This window comes from Enhydra lutris, unplaced genomic scaffold (assembly GCF_002288905.1).
Source record: "Enhydra lutris kenyoni isolate GAN:26980312 unplaced genomic scaffold, ASM228890v2 scaffoldscaffold9, whole genome shotgun sequence".
NCBI classification, from domain to species: domain Eukaryota; kingdom Metazoa; phylum Chordata; class Mammalia; order Carnivora; family Mustelidae; genus Enhydra; species Enhydra lutris.
In genome coordinates this window covers 10,651,158-10,663,482 of record NW_019154093.1, presented here as the reverse complement: position 1 = coordinate 10,663,482, position 12,325 = coordinate 10,651,158, and positions in this window count along the sequence as shown.

The following is a 12,325-nucleotide window of genomic DNA, read 5'->3' as shown; positions in this document are numbered from 1 at the left end:
ATTGTCCTTCAACCCGTGAAAAATATGATCTAGGATATAAATATGTCTACGGTCAAGAGAGCTAAAGTATCACACCCTGGGGTCCCGCCACCTCACTGCTAAGTGCGCAGTTCTATGTACCTAGTTTATGCTACAATCACTCCCTGATTCTAGCCAGGCTAATAGGATCTCTCTCTCTCTCTCTCTCTCTCTCGGGAATCTATAATTAGAATCAGGAGGTATCCTATTTAATCTGGGAAGATCTTTTTTGGTGGGGGGAGATCTTTTGAATAGCGGAGAAGTATGCTTGAGTTGTGTGTTGGCCATCTTTTTTTTTTTAAGATTTTATTTATTTATTTGACAGAGAGAAAGAGAGAGCACAAGCAGGGGGTGTGGCAGGCAGAGGAAGAGGGAGAAGCAGGCTCCCCACAGAGCAGGGACCCCGTCGTGGGCCTCGATCTCAGGACCCAGGGATCATGACCTGAGCCGAAGGCTGTCGCCCAACTAACTGAGCCACTCAGGCACCGGCTGTCTTCTACCGGCTATGTGGAACAAAAAGCTGAGCAATGATGCTGAGAGAGAGGAAGAATGACCTATGTGAGGAAGAAATAGAAAGAGATTCCTAATGCTCTTAGTTCCTGGATCCAGTAATTCCTACTTTGTTTAAGGAGTCCAAAGAACTTGAGGCAGAGGGCACCACATCCCAACCAGTCATTTCCAAACTAAAGGAACTATAAATAAATTATCATTTATCACATATTTCCATGTAACAAGAGGCCAATAGTTTAATGGCCAAAACCCCAACAAAGACTTCCTGGGTGACTGGGACAAGTTTCTCAATATCTATTTTCCCCATTATAAGATAGAAATAGTACCTTTCTTGTATGAAATTTTTTGATGATTAAATGAGTGGTTATATGAAAAGTCCTCAGAAATAACGACTGGAGGGGCGCCTGGGTGGCTCAGTGGGTTAAAACCTCTGCTTTCGGCTCAGGTCATGATCCCAGGGTCCTGGGATCGAGCCCCGCATCAGGCTCTCTGCTCAGCAGGGAGCCTGCTTTCCTTCCTCTCTCTCTGCCTGCCTCTCCGCCTACTTGTGATCTCTGTCTGTCAAATAAATTAAAAAAAAAATAACGACTGGAGGGGCACCTAGGTGGCTCAGTCATTAAGCATCTGCCTTCAGCTCAGGTCATGATCCCAGAGTCCTGGGATCAAGCCCCACATGAGGCTCCCTGCTCAGTGGAAAGCCTACTTCTCCCTCTCCCACTCTTCCTGCTTGTGTTCCCTCTCTCGCTGTGTCTTTCTGTCAAATAAATAAATAAAATCCTAAAAAAAGAAAAAAGAAAGAATGACTGCAACATAGAAAACAGTGTGTAAATGTTAGCTATTATTCATCTTTGTTTTCGTCTCCTCCTTTCTCCTGTTTTGTACATGGGGAAACTAAGACCCAAGAAGTCAAGGGTATTGCCCAAGGCCATGGTGCAATTAGAAAGTAAGGCTGGGCCTAGAACTGAAGTCTTCTGATCCTAAGTTCAGTGTTTGGTCCATCACCCCAAATGTCCCTCAATCAACCACCTGTTACAGTTTCCTTGGAGAAAATGTTAGAACCCAAGCCCTGAGGATATTACAAGATCTAATTAGGAAGCAGCTCCCTGCATCTGCTCCTGGTTGGAGAACAAGGCTACTCCAACTTGGCCTGCCCAGATGGGCCGCCATGCCTGTACAACTGAGGAAGAGGAGGAGGGTTTAGTAATGATAATGTAAGACAAGGTCTTACATTATCTCGAGAGAAGTGTTTTGCAAAGAATCCTGCAGCCGAAAATATCTGCTAATACTTAGGAAATCATAAGGAACCAACATCAGTGATCTCAGCTACCAGAGACACCAAAGTGGGTGATTCACAGGAGGATTCCTAAAGCCTCACCCCAAACCTCTGTCTGGTGTCTGCCAAAGCCCTAGGCCTGTTTGCCACTGATAGAGTAATAATGGGCTCTCTTTTCCTTCTGCCTTCCAAACTTGCATGAGCACCTCTTATTTTCAAGACACAACCTAGAACCCTGCTGGCGAGGGAATCTGGGAAATGTAGTTTTGAGGCTTCCAGCCCCCAAAATATAGGGAAAATCATAGAAGGTAGTGAGAATGGTGCTGAGCTGACAATATGGTAAGGCCCACCCTTTTGCAACTCATATGCATTCTTCTATCCGTATTTAACTTTCAAACAACATTGCTGTTCCCCTAAACATAACGGAACTATCCCTCATATAAATAAAGATGTTGTTATGGGCTGAATTGTGTTCCCCCCAAATTCATAAGTTGAAGCCCACTTCCCAGTACCTCAGGATGAGACTGTATTTGGAGATAAAAAGAGGCATGATGATTAGGGTGGGGACCACTACAAGGCTTCTGTGTATGGGACCAGGGCTCTGAGGCCTCCTGCAATAAACAGAACAATCCAGCACAGCAGAAATTGTTCCACATAATTTTCAAATGGTCTATCAGATATTCATCTGATGGAAGTTATACTTATTAATTATCTCAACCTAGAGGCTAAACCTCTTTTCCACGTGTATGGTTTTAATAATTATGGAGTTTCCCAGGAACACCACTTCTGTGTAATTAACTGATGGAAGAGGGGGCTTTGTCTTGTTTAGAAAATCAACTGCAGGGGTGCCTGGGTGGCTCAGTGGGTTAAAGCCTCTGCCTTCAGCTCAGGTTATGATCCCAGGGTCCTGGGATAGAGCCCCACATCGAGCCCCGCATCGAGCCCCGCATGGGGCTCTCCGCTCAGCAGGGAGCCTACTCTCTCTCTCTGCCTGCCTCTCTGCCTACTTGTGGTCTCTGTCTGTCAAATAAATAAACAAAATCTTAAAAAAAAAAAAAGAAAGAAAGAAAGAAAATCAACTGCAAAAAACAGCTGCTGTCTGTATTCGAGATGGCAGTCCAGTTCTCCCCAATTGGTCTGCACGCGCAGCTTTGGCAGGCAGTGTTTCTAGGAATGGCTGCAAGCATCTGATAGTTACATGAGGGCTTCTGGTGAAGTTGTGCATAATTTTTATGTATTCAAATATATAACACTTTTATGCACTACTTTCGTCTTGCTTCTCCCTATAATACAGGGAGTTAGGTTCATTACTTTGAAACGATGTGTAGATTGGTGTGAAAGGGAGTATTCTCCACTTGCCACTCCAGACCTGATCCACTCTCAGCTCTTCTGTGGCTTGCTTCCTGCCCCAGGAGGCAGACTTCAATGAATGGTATCAATCAGCTCTGTTACCCAGTGGCTTCCTGTTGAGTTCAGCCAAAGGGAAATACTACTCCCTCATCTTGGCCCTTCAGACCTAGGAATGGCAGACAAATCCTTCCAGTGCTTCCTCATTCCTTGTTGGTTCCTTTAACTTTGCCCACATCTTTTTCAATAATCCCTTCATTAAATTGGCTTCAGCTGGACTCAGCTTGAGTGTGCCATCTGTTTCCTGCCAAGCCCTAACTAATACACTAGTTACATTATTTCTGAATTTCATTTTAGGACGGTAAAGGGCAAATTACAAAAGATTTGTTATAAAAGGGAGTAAATCAGAATGTGGAACATTCTTGAGGACAATTGAGTTGGTTTCTGCAGAATGAAAAAATAGAGGGAGGGGGAGGATTGCTAGAGATTACAAGGACTGAAAAGCACGACAACAAAATGTAATGTGTAGACCTTGTTTGGATCCAAATCTGGACAAACCCTGTGTAATAAGGCATATCTGAGACACAAGGGAAAGTGTAATTATAGACTGGATTTTAAATGATACAGAAGAAAGATTTTAAATTTTGTTAAGTATGGTGATGGCATCATGGTTAAGTGAGAAAATGGCCCATGTCTTTAAGAAATGCATACTGGGGGCGCCTGGGTGGCTCAGTGGGTTAAGCCGCTGCCTTCGGCTCGGGTCATGATCTCAGGGTCCTGGGATCGAGCCCCGCATCGGGCTTTCTGCTCAGCAGGGAGCCTGCTTCCTCCTCTCTCTCTGCCTGCCTCTCTGCCTGCTTATGATCTCTCTGTCAAATAAATAAATAAATAAATCTTTAAAAAAAAAAAAAAAGAAAGAAATGCATACTGAAGTATATAGGCATGAAATGACATGGTGTCTGGGATTTGCTTTAAAATACTTCTGCAAGGAAAAAAGAAAAAGAGAAAGAGGGAAGATAAAGCACCTGGGGGAGAAGGAGATAGATAAAGCAAATTCAATATTATTAAATGCTGAATCCTGGTAATAGATATAAGGGGATGCATTGTACTGTTTTCTCTACATTTGTTTGTATGTTTGACATTCTTTATGGTAAACCATTCTGAAACTAAATTAGATTAAAATCAAAAGGGACATTTTGTCTAATAGGGGGCATTAACCAAGAAAGGAAATGAAGACAAGAGAAGAGATTTGGATTGAAATAGGAATATATCCAGGGGCGCCTGCGTGGCCCAGTTGTTAAACGGCTGCCTCCGGCTTAGGTCATGAGCCCAGGGTTCTGGGATAGAGCCCCGAGTGGGACTCCCTGCTCGGTGGGAGCCTGCTTCTTACTCTCCCACTCCCTCTGCTTGTGTTCCCTCTCTCAGTGTGTGTGTCTCTCTGTGTCAAATAAATAAATAAAATCTTATAAAAAAAGAAATAGGAATATATCCAGGCAAGATCTATAAAGGAGAAAGGGAGCAAGAAAGTAATGATAATTATGAGACAATGGACCCTAAGGTAAGTAGACAAGGTGAAGGGTAACAAAAAGGTAGGTAGTAGGATTAATGGGCTGGATGAACTGAAGAAATTGAAAAGTTACTGGATTCAGAATACCAAAGAGAGTGAGCCACAAAGATAAGTAGTGATGGTCAAAGAATGGAATGCTTAAAGATACGGTACTGGGCTCCTGAGTGGCTCAATCGGTTAAGCATCTGATTCTTGATTTTAGCTCACGTCATGATCTCAGGGTCCTGGGATTGAGCCCTGAGGCAGGCTCACTGCTCAGCGGGGAATCTGCTTCTCCCTTTCCCTCTCCCTGCAGCTCCCCTGCTTGTGCTCTCTCAAACAAACAAATAAATAAAATCTTTTAAAAAAACCACACATACAAAAGGAATGCAGCTAGGAAAGGTATAGGCTGACGAATCATAACCAGAACATAGAACTCCCACAAATCAATACAAAAACAAAACCAAACCCATTCAATTAAAAAATGAACAAAAGATATAAACAAGCCTTTCACAAAAGAACACATTCAAGTGGCCAATAAACATATGAAAGGGTATTTAAAATAATATCTCATAATAAAATAAGATATAAAATAAGATGATATCTCATCCAAAATATGCAAACTAAAACCAGGAGATACTTTTATTTTTTTAAGGATTTTATTTATTTATTCGACAGACAGAGATTACAAGTAGACAGAGAAGCAGGCAGAGAGAGGAAGGGAAACAGGATCCCTGCTGAGCAGAGAGCCCGAGCGGGGCTCGATGCGGGGCTCGATGCGGGGCTCGATGCGGGGCTCGATGCGGGGCTCGATGCGGGGCTCGATCCCAGGACCCCGGGATCATGACCTGAGCTGAAGGCAGAGGCTTTAACCTACTGAGCCACCCAGGCACCCCAGACCAGGAGATACTTAAAACATTCCTTAAGTTCCTTAGATGACCTTTTTTTTTTTTTTTTTAAGATTTTATTTATTTATTTGACAGAGAGAGAGAGATCACAAGTAGGCAAAGCGGCAGGCAGAGAGAAAGGGGGAAGCAGGCTCCCCGCTGAGCAGAGAGCCTGATTCGGAGCTCCATCCCAGGGCCCTGAGACCATGACCCGAACTGAAGGCAGAGGCTTACCCCACTGAGCCACCCAGGCACCCTCTTAGATGACTTTTTAAAAAACTATCATTATCAAGGACTGCTGGAGATGTGGAGCAATTGGAACTCTCATATGTTGCTATTTGGCAGTTTCTTATGGGCCAAACATAAACTACCATGATGCACCAATTCCACATCCAGACATGTATCCAAGAACAATTAGTTTAAATGGCCATCAGAAGACTTGTACAAGAATGTTCACAGCAACTTTATTCATAATAGCCAAGAATTGGACAAACTCCAAACATACAAAAGGAGAATACAACAGTTTGTGATATATTTGTAAAATGGAATTTTACCAGCAATAATCAAGATGAAAAAGATGCTAATCTACAGAACAACTTAGATGAATCTCAAAAACACTGTGCTAAGACAAAGAAGCCAGACACAAAAGAATACACAAATGATTCCCTTCATAAGAAGTTCAAGAATAAGCAAAACTAATCTATGGTAATAGAAATCAGAATAGTGGTTACCTCTGGTGAATTGGGTATTGATTGAACAGGACACAGGGAACCTTCAAAGGAGATAGAAATGTTCTCTATCTTCAACTGGGTGTAGGTTTTATGGGTTTAGACATATGGGAAAATTGAGCAATACAATTAGATTTGTCCATCTTCCTATATGAAATTATACCTTAATACAAATTTTTAATATAAAGTTTATTTTTAAAAATTATAAAAGCAAAATAAATACATAATTTTTATAGGAAATTAAAACCAAATATAACTAGGAGTGCCTGGGTGGCTCAGTAGGTTGGGTGTCTGCCTTCAGTTCCGGTCATGATCCCAGGATCCTGGGATTGAGTTCCACATAGGGCTCCCTGCTCAGCAGGGAGTCTGCCTCTCCCTCTCCCTCTGCCCTCCCTCCCATTTGTGCTCTCTATCTCTCTCTCAAATAGATAAATAAAATCTTTAAAAAATAAAATAAAATAAATAAAACAAATATAACTAGAGGAATGAAACCAAGACTTGAATCCATTTCTGGGGACATGAGTCTATCTTCAACTCCCTGCAGATCTGAGTTAGAACTGAAGGAAGGCATATTTTGTGTAGATGATAAAGAACAGATCCAGGATCTGTGGGGGCAAGGCACAAGGACATAGTTTCCAATCAAGATAAAATCTTTTTTACACCTTACTCCAGAAATGAAACAGCAGACTTGAAACAGTCGGCCAATGGTAGTGTGTGGGAACAGAAGGCGGCCAGCCAGCCACAAGGCAGGAATATTGTAGAGGGCATCCAACACCAGGTGGGGGTTGGATTAGGCAACATAGGTCTCTTTCCTTGTGGCCTCTATTGCTGGGTCCCTTTAAGAAATAGCAGTGAGTTGAACAGCTCCTCCCACACACTGCATTGCCCTTACTGTTAATAGAGATGACCAAGACCATCTGCTGGCCGCCATAGAATGCTGGGGAACTAGATCCGGAGTCTGGGCCCTGGTGGAAGTGAAAGGGCAGTCAAGGACACAGGACAAGAGTATCAATCCTTGGGACACCTGGGTGGCACAGTCAGTAAAGCTCCAGACTCTTGATTTCAGCTCAGGTCATGATCTCAGGGTTGTGAGATAGAACACCACCACCCCTCATGCATAGGGCTCCTCCCTCAGCAGGACCTGCTTGAGATCCTTTCTCCCTCTCCCTTTGCCCCTTGTCCCACTGGTGAGTGCACTTTCTCTCTCTCTCTTGCTCAAATAAATAAATATATCTTTAAAAAAAAAAAGTGTTGTTCCTTAAGAAACTGACAATGTGGTGGGAAAACAAAAAATAACTCTGAGTGGGGAGTGAAACCTGGATTCTGATGGAGTTCAGGGCAGGCTGGCTCCAAAATATGCTATTTTGGTTGGCACACTGATTATTTTGAATTAAAGTTATTTAAGAAACAGCCAGTACAAAAAGGACACTCTGACCTTGCTTTGTACCCGTGAAAGCCAGAAATAAATCTCTTAAGTGAAAGATTATCGGGAGGTGAAGAGACATCCTTATCACCAGAGAATGGAATTCAGGGCCAAAGCCTATATAAACACACCTTGTTACTTTTACTAATTTGCTACCAAGCCCAGATTCTCTTTAGAATTCCTTACTAACTGAAGCTCCGAAACGTGTTTTCTTTGTCCTACCAATTCTTCACAGATTTATGTTTCTTTGTCTAAAAGGTATAAAAGCTGCCTACTTTGGTCACTTCTCTGAGATTCATATTTCTACGAACTCCCATAAGTATGAATTAAATTTGTTTTTCTCTTGTTAATCTTGCTCATGTCAATTTAATTCTTAGACCAACCAAAAGAACCTTGAAGGGTAGAGTAAAATTCATGCCCCCTCCAATAATTCCATCTTGCTTCTGCTTCTGGCTGGCTGTGTGACCTTGTGCAACTCCTTTGCCATAACTGAGCCTGGGTGCCAAGCAGGGCGGTTCCCCTGCCTTCCTCTGTGCATTGTTTGAGGCTGCCTGGGAGTCCTGAAGTGGAAGATGCTGGGATGAGTGACTGCTGTGACTCTGTTGGGAAACAGAGAGATTCCAGGCTTCATTCCCCATTTCTTAAGCTACTGTGAAAGCAGACAGTCCTGCCCCCTCCCTGCTTTCCTGGCCCTAGGACACGGGCAGGACATCCCTGACTCTCCCACAAGCTATCCAGCCCCTGTTAGATCACCTAGGGGTGGGACCCAGGCCGCCCACCCCAGGCCAGTTTCATCAGGATCTCTGCAAGACAGAGGGCAATTTCCTGGATGATGAGTAATCAGAGCTCACTCTGGGCTTGGTTACTTTAGGGTTTGGGCCTCACCCCGGAAAGGGCCTTAGGCCACAGCAGTCAGGGACTTCCTTGATTTCCCTGGAGATGTGAGACCCACCCAGCTCTGCCCAGCTGCCCTGTAGGAAAAGGGGGAAAGTCTGGATCTAATTGAAAATACCCAGACCTAAACCTTTCCTCACTCTCCACATCCTCTGGCATTGCTGCTGCTTTCTTCTCCCCTCCCTGTCCTGCCTCCCTCCCTGGGGTTGCAAATAAATTTTAGCAAGTAGGCAAATTTGCAAATACAGAATCTTCAAATAATGAGAATCAACTGTATGTTGTCATGGGGGAGCCTCTAGGAACCTCTGACTCAGCTGGAAGAGTCAGGGAAGACTCAAAAAGAGATGCTACTTTAGCTATTCCTGTAATACAGAGAGGTCCAGACAGGGGGATTGTGATCACAAGCTAAGTTATGTGGTTTGACAAAGGACAATTCTTTCCTATTCATCCGTAGGTATCTTGTTGCTCTCATAGATGTGGTCTTCTCTTTCACCATATCTTCTAACTCAGCACTGAACAATAAAACTTTCTCTAATGATGGACTCGTTCTATAACTATACTAATACAATAGCCACAAATCACATGTGGCTATTGAGAACTTCAAGTGTAACTAGGATGATTGAGAAACTGAATTTTAAATTTTACTTAATTTTAGCTATTTTAAATTTAATTCAAATAGCCCCATGGGGGGGCGCCTGGGTGGCTCAGTGGGTTGGAGCCTCTGCCTTCGGCTCGGGTCATGATCCCAGGGTCCTGGGATCGAGCCCCGAATTGGGCTCTCTGCTCAGCGGGGAGCCTGCTTCCTCCCCTCTGTCTCTGCCTGCCTCTCTGCCTACTTGTCTGTCAATTGGGTAAACAAAATCTTTAAATAAATAAAAATAAAATAAATAAATTTTTAAAAAAAGAATTAAAAAAAAATAGCCCCATGGTTATCATGTTGAATAATGCAGTTTTAACTTATTGTGATTTGTATATATAAAGGAAAGGATATTGATTTTTATATATTAATTTCATATTCAAATTCATTTCCTTACTGAATGTTGTTTGTGGTAGTTTTTCAGTTGATTCAATTGGATTGTCTTGGAATACAAACATATTATTGACAAATAAAGATAATTTTACCTACTCTTTTCCAATTTTTATTTCTTTTTCTTGTCTAATTGCATCAGCTAGTACCTCCAGTTAAAGGTTATATAGTAATATTGGTGAAAGTGTGTATTCTTGTTCCTGACCTAATGAAATATGTGTGTTTTTTCTTTTTTATATATATAAAAATGATACCAGCAGGTGACAAATTGTTGTCCCCCTAGCTTGCTCCTCCTCCTGTGTTCCCTGCACTACTGAGTTGAGGTGCTGCTGTTTTCCAAGTTAGAAATCTAGCGATCACCTTTTTTTCTTCACCCTCTCCTCTCCCTTGCCTTGTTCTCACCTTGTCGCTCCTTCCCTCTATTATCCAGGCCAACTACCTGCCAAATCTATCTTCTTTCCATTTCCACTGCCACCACCCATCCGGTACTTTTCACATTGCCTAGAAACATGAGAAGGGCGCCCCGGAGGCTCAGCTCGCTGAATGTCCAGCTCCTGATTTCAGCTCAGGTCATGATCTCAGAGTCACTAGATCAGGCTCTGTGCTCAGCAGGGAGTCTGCTTCTCTCCTCTCTCCCCCTCCATCCCTCCCCTGTGTGCACACATGCACTCACTCTCTCTCTCAACAAAAAGGAAGGAGGGAGGGGAGGGAGAAAGGGAGGGAGGAAAGAAAAGAGGGAAGGAGGGAAGGAGGAAGGGAGAGAGGAGATGAAGGAAGGCGGGGAGGGAGGGAGGGAGGAAGGGAGGGAAGGAGGGGAGATTAGAAGAGCATCTACTACAGAGGCACCTGGGTGGCTCAGTTGTTAAGTGTCTGCCTTCAGCTCAGGTCATGATCCCAGGTCCTGGGATCCTGGGATCAAGCCCCCGCCTTGGGCTCCCTGCTTGGTGGGAAGCCTGCTTCTCCTTCTCCCACTCCCCCCCCCCTCCCGCTTGTATTTTCTCTCTCTGTCAAATGAATAAGTAAAATCTTAAAAAAAGAAAAAGAAGAGCATCTGCTGCCTTAGTCACCTTGTTTCCACTTTCACTTCCTTCAATCCTTTCTCCACAAAGCAGATAATACAATCTTTCCAAACAGTTCATCTATCAGATGGCTTCCCTACTTAAAACTTGTCAGTTGGCTTTTTGGCTGTTCTCAAAATAAAATTCAAACTTTCACTGTGGGCTACAAGGCCAGGATGGTTTAATTCCTAGACCTCTCCAAATACACTTCGTACCACCTGCCCTCTCATTCGCTACACTTGGGTTGTGCTGTTTTCTTTCAGTACTTCAAATACACCAAGCTCTTTCCTACCTTGGAGTCTTTGCATTAGCTGATTCCTCTAGCTACAGTTCTTTCCCCGTAAGCTCTTTGAATGTCTGCTAATTCTCCTTCTTCGTGATTCAAGTCAAAAGGCATTTTCTCAGAACATTCTTTCCTGAGCACTCCATTGAAAATAGTCTCCATAGGGGAGCCTGACTGGCTCAGTCGGTAGAGCAGGTGACTCTGTATCTTGGGGTTGTGATTTGAGGCCCTTGTTGGGTGTAGAGATTATTTAAAAATAAAAACTTTAAAAAAGATAAAGTCTCCACCAATTCCCTCTATAACATCCCCCTGCTTCTTTCATGATGCTTATTACAATCCAAAATTATTTATATGCCCATTTATTTGTCATTGGTCCTCACTGAACATGTAAGCTCTACTTTATTCACCACACTCTATCCTCAGAGGCTAGCCAGTGCACATAGTAGGCCCAATACAAATATTTGTTCCATAAATGGATAGCCAACCTCGTAGAGTCAAGGACAGATCTGGAATTCCTTCTTTGAAGTGTTGGAAGGTATTGCTCCTTTCTCCCAGCAGGTGGAGCCAAAGCCACACCTGTGCCATAGCAGGCGTTGTGGGAGGAGTGTATGATTAACGTGGCTGAGGACAGTAGGACAGAGTCAGAAGGCGGGCAGGGTTTTTTGTACTAATGCTAGACCCAGGCATAGGGAAAGTCAAGATGGCACTTCTCCCAAAGGTTGGGTAGGTATGAGCTGTCCAGGAAGCACATGGAATCACTGGTGACCGAAGTAGTTTCTGGGATCCCAGGTTGTTTTTCTGCTCACCACCCCCCCCCCCGACCCCCGCCATATCATCCCCCAAGAAATCAGCAGGGGATCTTTGAGGAGACTGTGAGCATGAAACTGAAGAGAAGGGTTTCCATTCCAAATCCCTCATCGTACATTTGGGGGAAACTGAGGACAAGAGAGAAGCATCATGATGGGTCAGTGCCAGTTGGGTGTGGCTCACAAAACCTTGTAATAGCTCATGTTTAAAAACTCAGCCCCAACCCACCGTTCCATGCCCGTCCCTGGGCTCGATATAGGAAGCTACAGTGGAGGAGGGGCATGGACGGTCAAGAGCTGCCCCAAAGAACAGGCGGCAAGAATGGCTTTAGAGAGGCATTCTTGGAACCAAGGCACATTGGACCAGCGTCTGCCAGATGGACCAGGGGCCAGCGGTATATTCCAGGGCTGGGCAGGTGGCCTGTGGGGCTGGGGAGATCAGCAGGTGTCTCAGACTTCCTCCTGAAGGCGATAGGGACTCAGAGAAGGGCTTCTAAATAGGAGGGCTACTTTGGTCATCTTGGA